An 11505-nucleotide genomic window follows, 5' to 3' on the forward strand; every position below is an offset into this window, starting at 1 on the left:
AACTTTAGTGGGGAGCAGGCTGGAGCTCAACTTTAGTTCTTTCTTCATATTATTTAAAAGATATGAAGTCTACATTGATCAAAAGCTTATTTTGTATGTAACTCACAGTTTTTTCCTTGTAAAATATTGAAGATAAAAAGTATATGCTTTATATTCAATTTATCATCCTAAACTTAAACAACTCAAACAAGATGCTATACTTACGATCCACATGTTCTGTATAATTAAACTAGGGTAACACATGGAAGCTTTTTTAAAAAAAAAATTTAGTTGGACACAATATCTTTATTTATTTATTTTTATGTGGTGCTGATGATCAAACCCAGGGCCTCGCATGTGCTAGGCGAGCACTCTACGGCTGAGCCACAACTCCAGCCCCACATGGAAGCTTAAAGTGTAATAAGCATAATGGAAACATGATGTAATGTAATATATATTAATTTCTGTTTAATACCTTAAATTACTTAGTTTCGCTTATTTGCTCTAAAATGCATCATCATTTGATAAATTTTATTCATACACCATGTGTCTTCGTAGGGAATTTCACAACCGTGCATACTTATTGTTGGCTTCCAAAATGCAATAAATGTATGTCTCAAAGTAATGATAGGATTTCCATGGGATTTTCTAAACTATGAAATTGAAAGCCTAAACTATGATCTTATGTACGTCTCATCTGGAAAACCTGCTAGGGTTAAAGGGTTTTCAGACTCTATACATCACTAGCTCACCCCTATGCACAACACTGGTAAGATGTGCTGAGTGAGTAACCTGAGGTCCGTGCTGCCCCTTGGTGAGTGACCAGGTGCCCAGGGACACGGTGCATGGAGACAGGAAGGGGCCAGACCTACAAACCCTGGGACCAAGGCTGCAGTGAATCAGAACTGACCTGAGCACCGAGGCTTAGAGCAACCTGTGGCATCTCCAGAGAGACAAAGTGAGGAGGCAGCAGGAGGGAAAGAAAACAGACCCTCGGGTCCTCATTGGCTTCCATGTGACACCGAGTGAGCAAAGCATCGAGTGCTGAAGACGGACACAGAGAGATACTAGAGTGTGTTAACACACACTGTGTTCAGCAGCATTGAATATGATTCACGATGAGCATGAGCAGCTGTACATATGATAATGAACCAACATCTGAGGTGCAATGTGAAGCCTGAAATGAGTCCAGTAATGGCCAAACCACGCCTGCACTGACCTACTACAGATCTAAAGACAATGAAGTTCTCCATCTATGTTTAACTTTCTTTCTGCACCAAGGATATGAGTGACTGATAATAGTGGTTAAAAGTGGCCTACAGCACCACCCAAAGTCAAAGTAAACAATATTCTGCTATTTTGTGTAGTTGAATTAAATTTACTTTGGTTGATACATTAAAAGGACATTGTACATATTCTGAGGCACCATGTGATGTGTGCATTCCTTAACATTGCATAATGTTTAATCAGGATGGACACATCTATTCCTCAAACATTTGCCATTTGTTTATAGTGAAAACTTCCAAAATCCTTCTTCCAGGTTTTAGAAATAGACCCTCCAGCACTGTCATCGATAGTTGCTGCAGTGTAGCAGGGCAGATCTTTGCTCCTGTGTAACTGCACCCACTGACCATCCTGGGCCACCCTCCTTCCTCCCACCCCACTCTCCATCCTCTGCTGACCACCCTGCAGCTCTGCACTCAGTGAAGCAGCTGTTTTTGTTCCAAGTGTGAGGGCGCTGGGCAGCGCTTGCTTGTCTGGGTCTGGCTACTTCACCAAGCACAGTGACCTCCAGCTTCACCCATGCTGCCACAGACTGCAGATTCTTGTCTTTCTGAGGCTCAGTTTTGTTCTGTATATAAATGTACCAGCACTGTCATCCACTCATCATACATTTGGTGACACTGAGGACTGAACTTGAGTGCACTCTCCACTGAGCTGTGCAACAGGCCCCCAACCTTTGCATTTTTAATTGTGACTCAAGCTCTTACTAGGTTTCCCAGGCTGGCCTTGTATCTTCTATCCTCATTACACAACTTTCCTGGATGTTGGAATTGGAGGCCGAACCTCCTTGGCCTGCCCATTTCTCAAGTGTTTGGTGGACACTCTGGCATCCATTTCTAGGATACCCTGAATGGAGCTGCAGGACAGTGGTCCTGCTGACCTCCTTCTGCACCCTCATGTCATTTCCTTTGCATAGGTACTCAGCAGCAAGTCTGCTACAACATATGGTAGTTTTATGTAAAAATAGAATGTTGATAAGATAATAAAAGCAAAAAGATAACATGATATCTTAAGATAATAAAAAGTAAAACAAGGCATGCTTCAATCTTCCCTTCTTCTCCAATGAACACTTATGAAGATGTTTCCTTAAAGAATTTTGTTGCCGCACATCGTTATTTATCTTAAGTCATCAGACAGAAAATGAAGAAGTTCAGTTATAATCTCTCTCTCTCTCTCTCTCTCTCTCTCTTTCTCTCTCTCTCTTTATGTCTCTCCCCATACACCCCCCTTCTCCCTCTCCCATCTCTCTCTTGGCAGGTAGGAGCTGGGAGTAACTCAGCTTGATTTGAAGCATATTTTCCGTGCAGGTAAATGGAAAGATATGAACGTTCAGTGATGAAAGAGAGATATTAATGAGCACATATTTAACAATGTCACTTGGTAGTTCCAAGCAGTGGTTAATGGAATAAAATAAATATATTTTCAAAGTGTTAAGAAAAGTGAATTGTTTTAATATAGCCATTACATTTGCACAAAAATTTTTAAAGAAATTCTTCTAATTTACCACAACACAAAATTGTGTACTGTTGTGACCAGGGGGCATTGCCAGTGCACATGCCTCTATAGTGGTGGGAAAGCTGCCTGTGTGTGGAGAACGCGACTCCAGGTCACACCTGCCTCCTGCTCAATTGGTATTTAACATATGCTCTTTAGCTGGAGGGATACTTTATTTACTAGGTGTTGTTTTGCATCTTAAGGTACAAGAAATGACTCAGGAAACAATTGCTACAAAGGCAAAGATACAACACAACAGCATCAAGAGTGTCCTACCATGTGAGGGAGGTCCAGACCTCCTGCCCATTTACCAGGAGACTTTGAGGTCACCCAAGGCACGTTTCCTCTTTGGCTTTCAATCAGTGACACCAGAGAGTCCACAGCCTTAGTTGAGTAAGACATTTAAACAACTAACTTGAAAATATCTGAACCCAAGATATATGATTTCATCCAAGAAGCGTAAGACAAGAGAGCATGATGGGAAGAGGGGCAGACCCCCAGTACCCCCCTGGCAGTTCTCCTGGACTGCAGTGTATCAGACCAGGCCCCCCTTCAGTGATAACCCGTCAGTGTCTTTCACTCCAGTTGGATCACGATCAGCACCAAGGTTGCAGGAACCCTGAGACAAGAACAGGCCAGCTTAGAGCAGCCCGGGACATGCACAAACATGGAGAGGGATCTGCTCTATCCATGGAGGAACAGGAGGATGTGCTGCTTTGTCAGGAGCTTCCCAGTGACCAGCTTCTCCAATCCTGCCTTCATGGCCTTGTTCCTCAGGCTGTAGATGACGGGGTTGAGGGATGGGGGCAGCACAACAGAGACCACAGAGAGCACCAGGTGAGTGGAGGAGGAGGACCCTAGGAGAGGCTTCAGGTAAGCAGTGAAGGCAGTGGAGAGGAGAAGCACTACCACTGCCAGGTGGGGGAGGCAGGTGGAGTAGGCTTTGGCCCTCCCTGCTGTGGATGGGATCCGCCTGACAGTGGAGAAGATGAAGACGTAGGAGACGACGATGCAGGAAAAGCAGCCAGTGTCCAGGATGGCACTTATGAAGATGAGCACGACTTCTGCAGTCACGTTCTGGGAGCAAGAAATAGCCAACACCTGCGGAATGTCACAGAAGAACTGCTGAATTTGACGGTTTCCACAGTAAGAAAAGGAAAAGGTGCTACAGTGTGCATGGCACATACAAAGCCACTGCTGAGCCAGGACAGAGTGACCATCTGCACACAGGTGTCCCTTCTCATGATGGCTTCATAGTGCAGGGGATGGCAGATGGCAGCATAACGGTCCATGGACATCACTGTGAGGAGGCTCAGCTCTGCAACTGCAGAGAAAGGCACCAGGAAGACCTGGGCCACACAGCCGAGGAATGAGATGGAGTAGCAGTGGGTGACAGAGTTAGTGACAGCTTGGGGCACCACAGCAGAAATGAGGCAGATATTCCTCAGGAAGAAGTACATGGGCAAATGGAGGCCCGGGTCCAGGGAGGTGATGGTGATGGTGAGGCCATTCCCCACCAGGGCAGCCAGGTAGGCTGCAGCGAGAGCCCCAGCTTGTAGGAGCTGAAGGCTGCATGGGCCAGGGAAACCCAGGAGAAGGAAGCCCATGAGCCCTGACGTTCTGTTCATTCTTGATGAAATGTTCTGCAATAAAAAGGGCAAGTTGGATGGAAAGATCAGGCTTGATATTTGTTCCTATTTAATGTGTGTGTGTGTGTGTGTTTGTGTGTGTGTGTGTGTTTGTGTGTGTGTGTGTGTGAGAGAGAGAGAGACAGAGAGAGAGAGAGAGAGAGAGAGAGAGAGAGAGAGAGAGAGAGAGAGATCTTGGCAGGAAAGGGGATTCAATGTTGGCTGTAACAATAAAGTTTTTCTATAAAATTCCAGTTGGTTGATCACATTTTTCATGGTGTCTTATCATGTTTTCTGAGTTTTTCTTCACAAAGTCTGAATGTCCTAATAGAATGCAGCAGCACACAGACACTGTCACAGGAGAAGGGCCAAGCAGCCCGGGCCTCCAGAGAATGGTCCTGCTGAAGTGTGAGGAGTGAAGACAAGGATGTGCACTGTCCACTACTCACGTGTCCACTACTCACGTGTCCACTACTCACGTGTGAGGAGTGAAGACAAGGATGTGCACTGTCCACTACTCACGTGTCCACTACTCACGTGTCCACTACTCACGTGTGAGGAGTGAAGACAAGGATGTGCACTGTCCACTACTCACGTGCACACTTATTTCCCAGTCAATGGACTTTGATTCTGAATATTCTTCCACTGTGTCAGTTTCTGTAACAATGTGTGTGTTTCTGTCTTCTCTGTGTGAATGTGCTTTCCTCCTCCTTTAACTTTTCTGAGTCCATTTGGTCACCTTGGTGACTGATTAAACGTCTTAACCCAGATCCTGCCCTTGGCTTTTGTTTCCTCACCTTTCTTCTCATGTTTCATGTTCTTTTATTTTCCTGATTTTTGTCTCTTTCTTTTTTTCTTTGGAGGGACAGCTGTAGACTGCATTTTGAGACTTATATTTCTACAAAAATACAAAGGCGATAGAGGCAGAAATTCCTGCCAGGCTTTAATTTAAATGCTGATTCACAGCATCCTAATCTGTCACAAAACCAACAATAATAACTGTTCATGAATGATACTGTACCACTTAAGGTCACTGTTACTTGGTTCTTTTTAGTGGTCACATATTGGCAATTTAAACAAATATTATTAACCTCACCATTATTTTCAATCATGTCTTACTCTCTTCCTCATAAGTGAATTAAACTTTCCCTTATATTTTCAATAATCTATTCATTGATTACAGTGTTGTCAGTATCCTGTTTTGCATGATGAGATTGTTGATATTTGCTTTGAATATTGCTATATCCTTAAGCCAAAATTCTACAATAAAGTGGGGTCTTTGAAATAAATCCTGAGTTCATGTTTCAGAAATTAGCATAGAAAATATTGTTTTATGCCCTGTCATCTGTATTAAGGAGACTAGGTTTAGAGATCTTAAAATTGACGTCTAATCACCCAAAAAAACATTTCTTATTAGGACATTTGGATAAGAATTTTCTCCAGACCTATGAAAGTCTTATGAAAATTACAGTCAGCCACAGTATAAGGAAAAATCAGAACTCACTGAAGGCCTTGTCCTGCAGGACGTGGGAGCAGTCCAAAGCTCTTGCAGGCTCTGGGGAACTTGGTGATGGTGGTTCAGAGGCTGTGGCTTCCCTCACTTCTGGGGGTGCGGAGCCCTGAGCTGCCTGCTGCCTGCGCTGTCAACAGGGCTGTGGAGAGGAGTGAGCACCAGGAGGAGGGTGGGGGTTCTGTCTTGCCCTGACCCGAAGGTTGAGTTTGGCATGGGTCCAGAGGGAGATGCTGCCTCTACTGTGACTGTCACCCTGTTCCCCCCAGTGGCTGTCCCTGATGTGGCCACAGTGCCTCTCCCCTGACAGCCCTCTCAAGGAGCAGCTTCCCACCCTGGAGTAGGGTCCAGAGAGGCCAGTGAGGCCCCGGGACTCCATCAGTCACTGAGGTTCCTGTGGGAGAGACCAGGGGCGAGGCTTTCCCAGGGCTGCTGTGAAGTTCAGGTCCACCTTCACCAGGCTGTCTGTGGCCACGGCCTTGCTTTCTCTGCAAATCCAGAGAGACTAGCCCAGCCTTCTTTATTGGAATCACTACCCTGTTTCCATGGCAGTAGTGACATACGTTTTCAAAACCAATTCCCTTTTCATGAGTAGGTTCATTTCTGGCTCTCGGTTCTGATCCACTGTCCAAATGACCCAGATTTTCTAAGTCCTGTGCTATTTTAGTTATGTACAGCTCTGTGGTAGGGTTAGAAATAAGGTCTTACGCTTTCCCTGCTTTTGTAGTTTTTGCTCATTATTTCCTTTCTGTGTGTGTGTGTGTGTGTGTGTGTGTGTGTGTTTGCACATGATTTTTAAAATGGTTTATTCTCTGTGAAAAAGGAGAGTTTATACAGTGATTTCATTAACTCCACAGACCTTTGGTTGTGTATATATTATAATGTACTCATTCTTCCAATGAAAGTTTTTATTTCTCAGTAATTTTTTTAACCTCCTGGTTGAATTTATCACTACATATTGCTTTGTACCCATTATAAATGGCTTATTCATCTTCATTTTTATGATAGTTTGTTGTTTAGTTACAGCATACTTCAACTTTTTGAATGCTTATTTTGTATTTGTCAACTTTATTAAAAGTGCTATCAATTTAGCAATTTGTGTGTGCATGTGTGTGAATTCTATATATTACCTGTGTCCTCAGCAAACAATGAGAATTTCTTTTCTCCCTATGTGGATGCATATTCTTGTTTTATCTCACCTGCTTGTTCTGCAGTCTTTCAATACCTTGCTGGATAGAAGTTTCAGGAAGGTGCCTTCATCTGACAGAGAATTATGTGACAAGCTGCATCAGGAATTCCAGGTAGGAGAAGACCCCGGAGTACCTTCTCCACACTATAGGTATTCTAGTGGTTGAACTCTGAGCAAGTTGCCATTTCCCAAGTATTGCACAGATGTCTCTGTCCTAAGGAAAATTCCAGCACTGCCTCCAACAGATTCCCAGAGTTGTAACTCAAGCAGCATCCTCACCTGTATCAATGCTCTTTAGTGTCCTCCAAGTCCAGTTCTACCTGCCCACTGACAATTGGGAGGAGGACCAACTGTTCTCTTTCAATTCTTACTAATGTTGAATACTGAGAGGAGCTGTGGGAATCAGGGATGGGGGCGTGACCTTGGCTCTGCAGTTCTGCAGCATATAGGGAATGTCTTCTCTGGACTTTGGGTAAATTGGGGAAGGAAGGGCTCAGAGCAGCAGATGAGCTTCTACCAGGCAATAGTATTCAATAACTGTCACAAGCATATTTCATCCTGGGGTTATGATGACTGCAGGGTTCCTGACTGTCCTATGCAGGAGGTTGCACATTCACACAGCTGGAAATACTAGAGCTAGCTCCTGCAGAACCACGTCTAAAGCCGAGTGTGTGAAGGGTAACTTCCACCAGATTGCACTCAAGCTGCTCCCTCCTTTATTCTTCACTGAGCACAGACTGTGCATAGGGAAAGAGGCCCTGTCCTGCTCTGGAGGATCAGGCCCGCAGAGGGAGAAAACAGCAAGTAGGAAACAGACACTAACCAGACCCCTAGGAGCAGAGATTTGGTGCACATACCTTGAATCAAGGGCTTATGTTAAGTTTCTGCATTCAGTCAAAATCAGTTTCCCTGGGTCCTAGCAGAGCTGTTTTATAAAAGATCCCTCAAAACTGATTTTATGTGTTCTAACTCCAATATGTTTGTTCAACTTGACTTCAATGTATTTGACGATAGGTAACAATTCTAGGACTCCTCCACAGGAGCGGACAGTGGAGAATAGTTTGCATGGATGTATTTAAATTATATTGGATGTTGGAATAAAGTTAAATTTCCCAACTTTAATCAACTTCCAAAGTGAATAAGAATTCCCTATTGAAACTGTTGCTGATGGGCAGCTGTCAGAGCTTTGTCATAGGGCCTGGCTGGAAGAGCCAAGCCTTGAGTCAGGATTCTCAGTCACTCAGGTGAGGAGGCCTGGGGGTGAGAATGGGCCTGCAGGAGGAGGTGAGCTGTGGCCACTCCCCAGCACCTTCCTGCTGCTGTGTCACAGCAAGTGTCCTGTCCTGTCTGAAAAATGAGGCTTGAGGGACATCATCCCCCAACAGGGGTCAGGAGCCAGAACGTCACTATGGCACTGCTTGACACATCTATGCAGAGAAAAGCAGCTGTTTAAAAATGTGTTTGAACCTCAGATTTGTAAGGTACATGTTTTTGCTCTTCCTTGTTTTAAAATTTATCCACGTTTACTAAATATGCTATTCTGTAGTAAGTGCAGTCTATAAGATTTTGTGAATTATATTAAATATTCCATGTTTTAAATTAAATTAATAATGTATATATGTAAGACTTTCCTTATAGAAATTTGACACTAATTCTTTTTACTATATAATTTTAATGATTTTATTGGTGCATTATAGTTATACATGATAGGGGGTTTCATTTCAAAATATTAGTATGTGCATGAAACAAAACTGCCACCTTTCAGCCCCCTGTACTTCCCCTTCCTCTCCCCTTTCCTATTCTCTGACCTCCTTCCTGTTGTAATGGACTTCTTTCTATTTATTTGTTGTTTTTTAAATTAGCACTGTGCAGATAAACATAAGGGCTGCCTTCCCTGGGGGTTTACACATGTGCACAGAATAGTTTGGTGAATTTCATTTCTCAGCTCCTCCTCTCCCACTGTCTTCCCTTCTTGAGGTCCACTCTTTCCCCCATTCCTTATTTTGTTCTAACCCACATAAGAGAGAAAACATTCCACCCTTGGTTTTCTTACTCTGGCTTATTTCACTCAGCATGAAGTTCTCCACCTCCATCCCTTTGCTCCACCTCCATCCACCTACCAGTAAATGACATCAGTTCATTCTTCTTGGTGGCTGAGCAAACTCAGCCGTATTAGTCCACATTTTCTAGATCCGTTCATCTCTTCACAGGCTCCTGGGCTGGTCCCCTATCTTTGCTCTTGGGAGTTGTGCTGTAAACGTGGATGGATGCGGCTGTGTCACTATACTAGGCCAATTTTAGTTCTTTTGGATGAATACAAAGGAGTGGGACAGCAGTGTCATTTCAGGGTTCCATTCCTAGTTTTTTATTATAGCTAGTGTTTTCCAAAGTATTATTCCAAAGTATTGTAAAACCTAGGAGGGCTGGGGAAATCTATGGGCAGGTGCACCATGAGGAAGAAAGGGTTAAAAAAGACCCATCTCTCCATTCACTTAAGCATCATCAATTGGGTCAATGTTGAAAAACAATGTTGAAACAAGTGGTGACCTGGATCAATGCGTGAAGTAAATTCATGAAACCTCTTACCTGAAGCCCCCACACGAATGGGAGGAAAAATTGTCAGACATCTGCCTCCTCTGTTATCCTCTCCTCTCTGCTTTCCTTCCCTCCCCTCCTCTCCTCTCTTCATGAGACACTGTTTTCTTGCAGTGTAATCAGAGCAGTTGACTTGGGGCACAGGTGCAGAGTGATTCCTCAGAATAATCAAATTTCCTGGATTATGATTCTCATATAAGCTGCTTCTAGGATGTTTTTCCATTGAGAGAAGATGAACCTCTCTAGACAAAGGACCTCCCTGGACATATTCCCAGCTGACCTCCTCTTAGCTATCTGTGGCCACTGCATCTGAACACAACTTCAGAGGGGGAGAAATGTCCAATCAGACCAGAGTGACTCACTTCATCCTCAGGGGCTTCTCAGACATCCCAGAATGGAAGCCAGTGGTCCTTGTCTCTTTCCTGTTGGTCTATGCCTTTGGCCTCCTAGGCAACATGTCCATCATCACAGCTGTGCTTAGAGACAGCCGCCTCCACCCACCCATGTATTTCTTCCTGAAGAATTTATGTTTTCTGGACCTGAGCTACACCTAGGTCACCATCCCCAGGCACTGGCTACAGGGCCCTGGGGTCACTTCCTACCTCTAGTGTGTGGCTCAACTTTACATGTTTTTCATGCTTGCTTCAGCTGAGTGCTTTCTGCTCACGGCCATGGCTTATGACCAGTGCGTGGCCATCTACAGGCCCCTGGTCTATGGGACCATCATGAGCCACGGACGGTGCTGGGCACTGGTGGTCCTGGCCTGGGTGGGCGGGGCCCCACCGGGGCCCTCCACTCAGTCTTCCGCACCACCAACACCTTCTCCCTGCCCTTCTGTGGGCCCAACATAGTGGAGCACTTCTTCTGCAACATCCCCACGCTCATGAGGCTCTCCTGTGCTGACTTCTACCCCAGGTGGGCTTCGCCATGGGCAGCTGTGTCATCTTGAGCTCCTTCGCCCTCACGGTCTTTTCCTACATATGCATCCTCTTCACTCTCCTGTAGATGCCCTCGGGAGACGGCCTCTGGAAAGCCTTGTCCACCTGCTTCCCACCTGACCACTGTCCTCCTGTTTTACGGGAGTGGAAGCTTCACCTACCTGAGTCTGCGTCTCAGGACTCCCCCACCCAGGGTCGCCTGGCACCGTCTTTTACTCCATCCTCACTCCTTCCTTGAACCCCGTCATCTACTCTCTGAGGAACCGAGACATGAAGGTCGCGCTGCTTAGGCTGAGCTGTCAGTAAAGTCTGAGTGCTGGGTGCTGCACAGCTGGCCCTGGTCCAGGTGTCTGATGCCCAGGGGGTGCAGACACCCTCCTCCATCCCTCCCCTGCCCTCCTGCTGAGTCTCCCTCTGCCCACAACCCAACCAACACCTGTTGCTTCCCCTCTCTCCCCAGAAGTTATTTCATTTCAGTGGTTTTACATACAATTCCACCACAGAAACACACAAATCTTGATTTCTTCAGATTGAACCATAAAAATCATATAAAAATAATTCTTCCATTCCGTATATCTGTAAGAATTCATGTTTTTTTTCCTCTGATCTTTTCTTGAATGGTATTCTCAAATCTTTATCATCACTCTCATGCTGTGGCCCCTAATGATGAATTTCCATCTTTCTCTTGACATAATTTCCCTGAATATAACATAAGGACCACATTTTTAACCTGTCTACAATCTACTTATTCTTTTCCTTCTATTTCAAACTGCTTGGCCATTCCTGATTCTACTATTCAGCCTATCCTCTGACTAGACATCCAAAGAGTAGAACCCATTCTCATTTCACCTTTATCCTTCTAAAGGATATTGTTGTCTACAGTCAATA

General features: G+C 44.7%; 2 pseudogenes across 2 annotated transcripts; one reads left to right on the top strand and one right to left on the bottom strand.

Annotated features, from left to right (window-relative positions):
- Window positions 1–3441: 3441 nt before the first annotated feature.
- Window positions 3442–4364, bottom strand: LOC308644011 (olfactory receptor 14A16-like; annotated as a pseudogene). The gene has a single exon. The product of its transcript is annotated as an olfactory receptor 14A16-like (transcript).
- Window positions 4365–10014: 5650 nt separating this feature from the next.
- LOC308649613 (olfactory receptor 5V1-like) lies at window positions 10015–10923 on the top strand (annotated as a pseudogene). The gene has a single exon. The product of its transcript is annotated as an olfactory receptor 5V1-like (transcript).
- The last annotated feature ends 582 nt before the right edge of the window (window positions 10924–11505 follow it).

This window comes from Spermophilus citellus (genome assembly GCF_964194105.1).
Source record: "Spermophilus citellus genome assembly, chromosome: 1".
Taxonomy (NCBI): domain Eukaryota; kingdom Metazoa; phylum Chordata; class Mammalia; order Rodentia; family Sciuridae; genus Spermophilus; species Spermophilus citellus.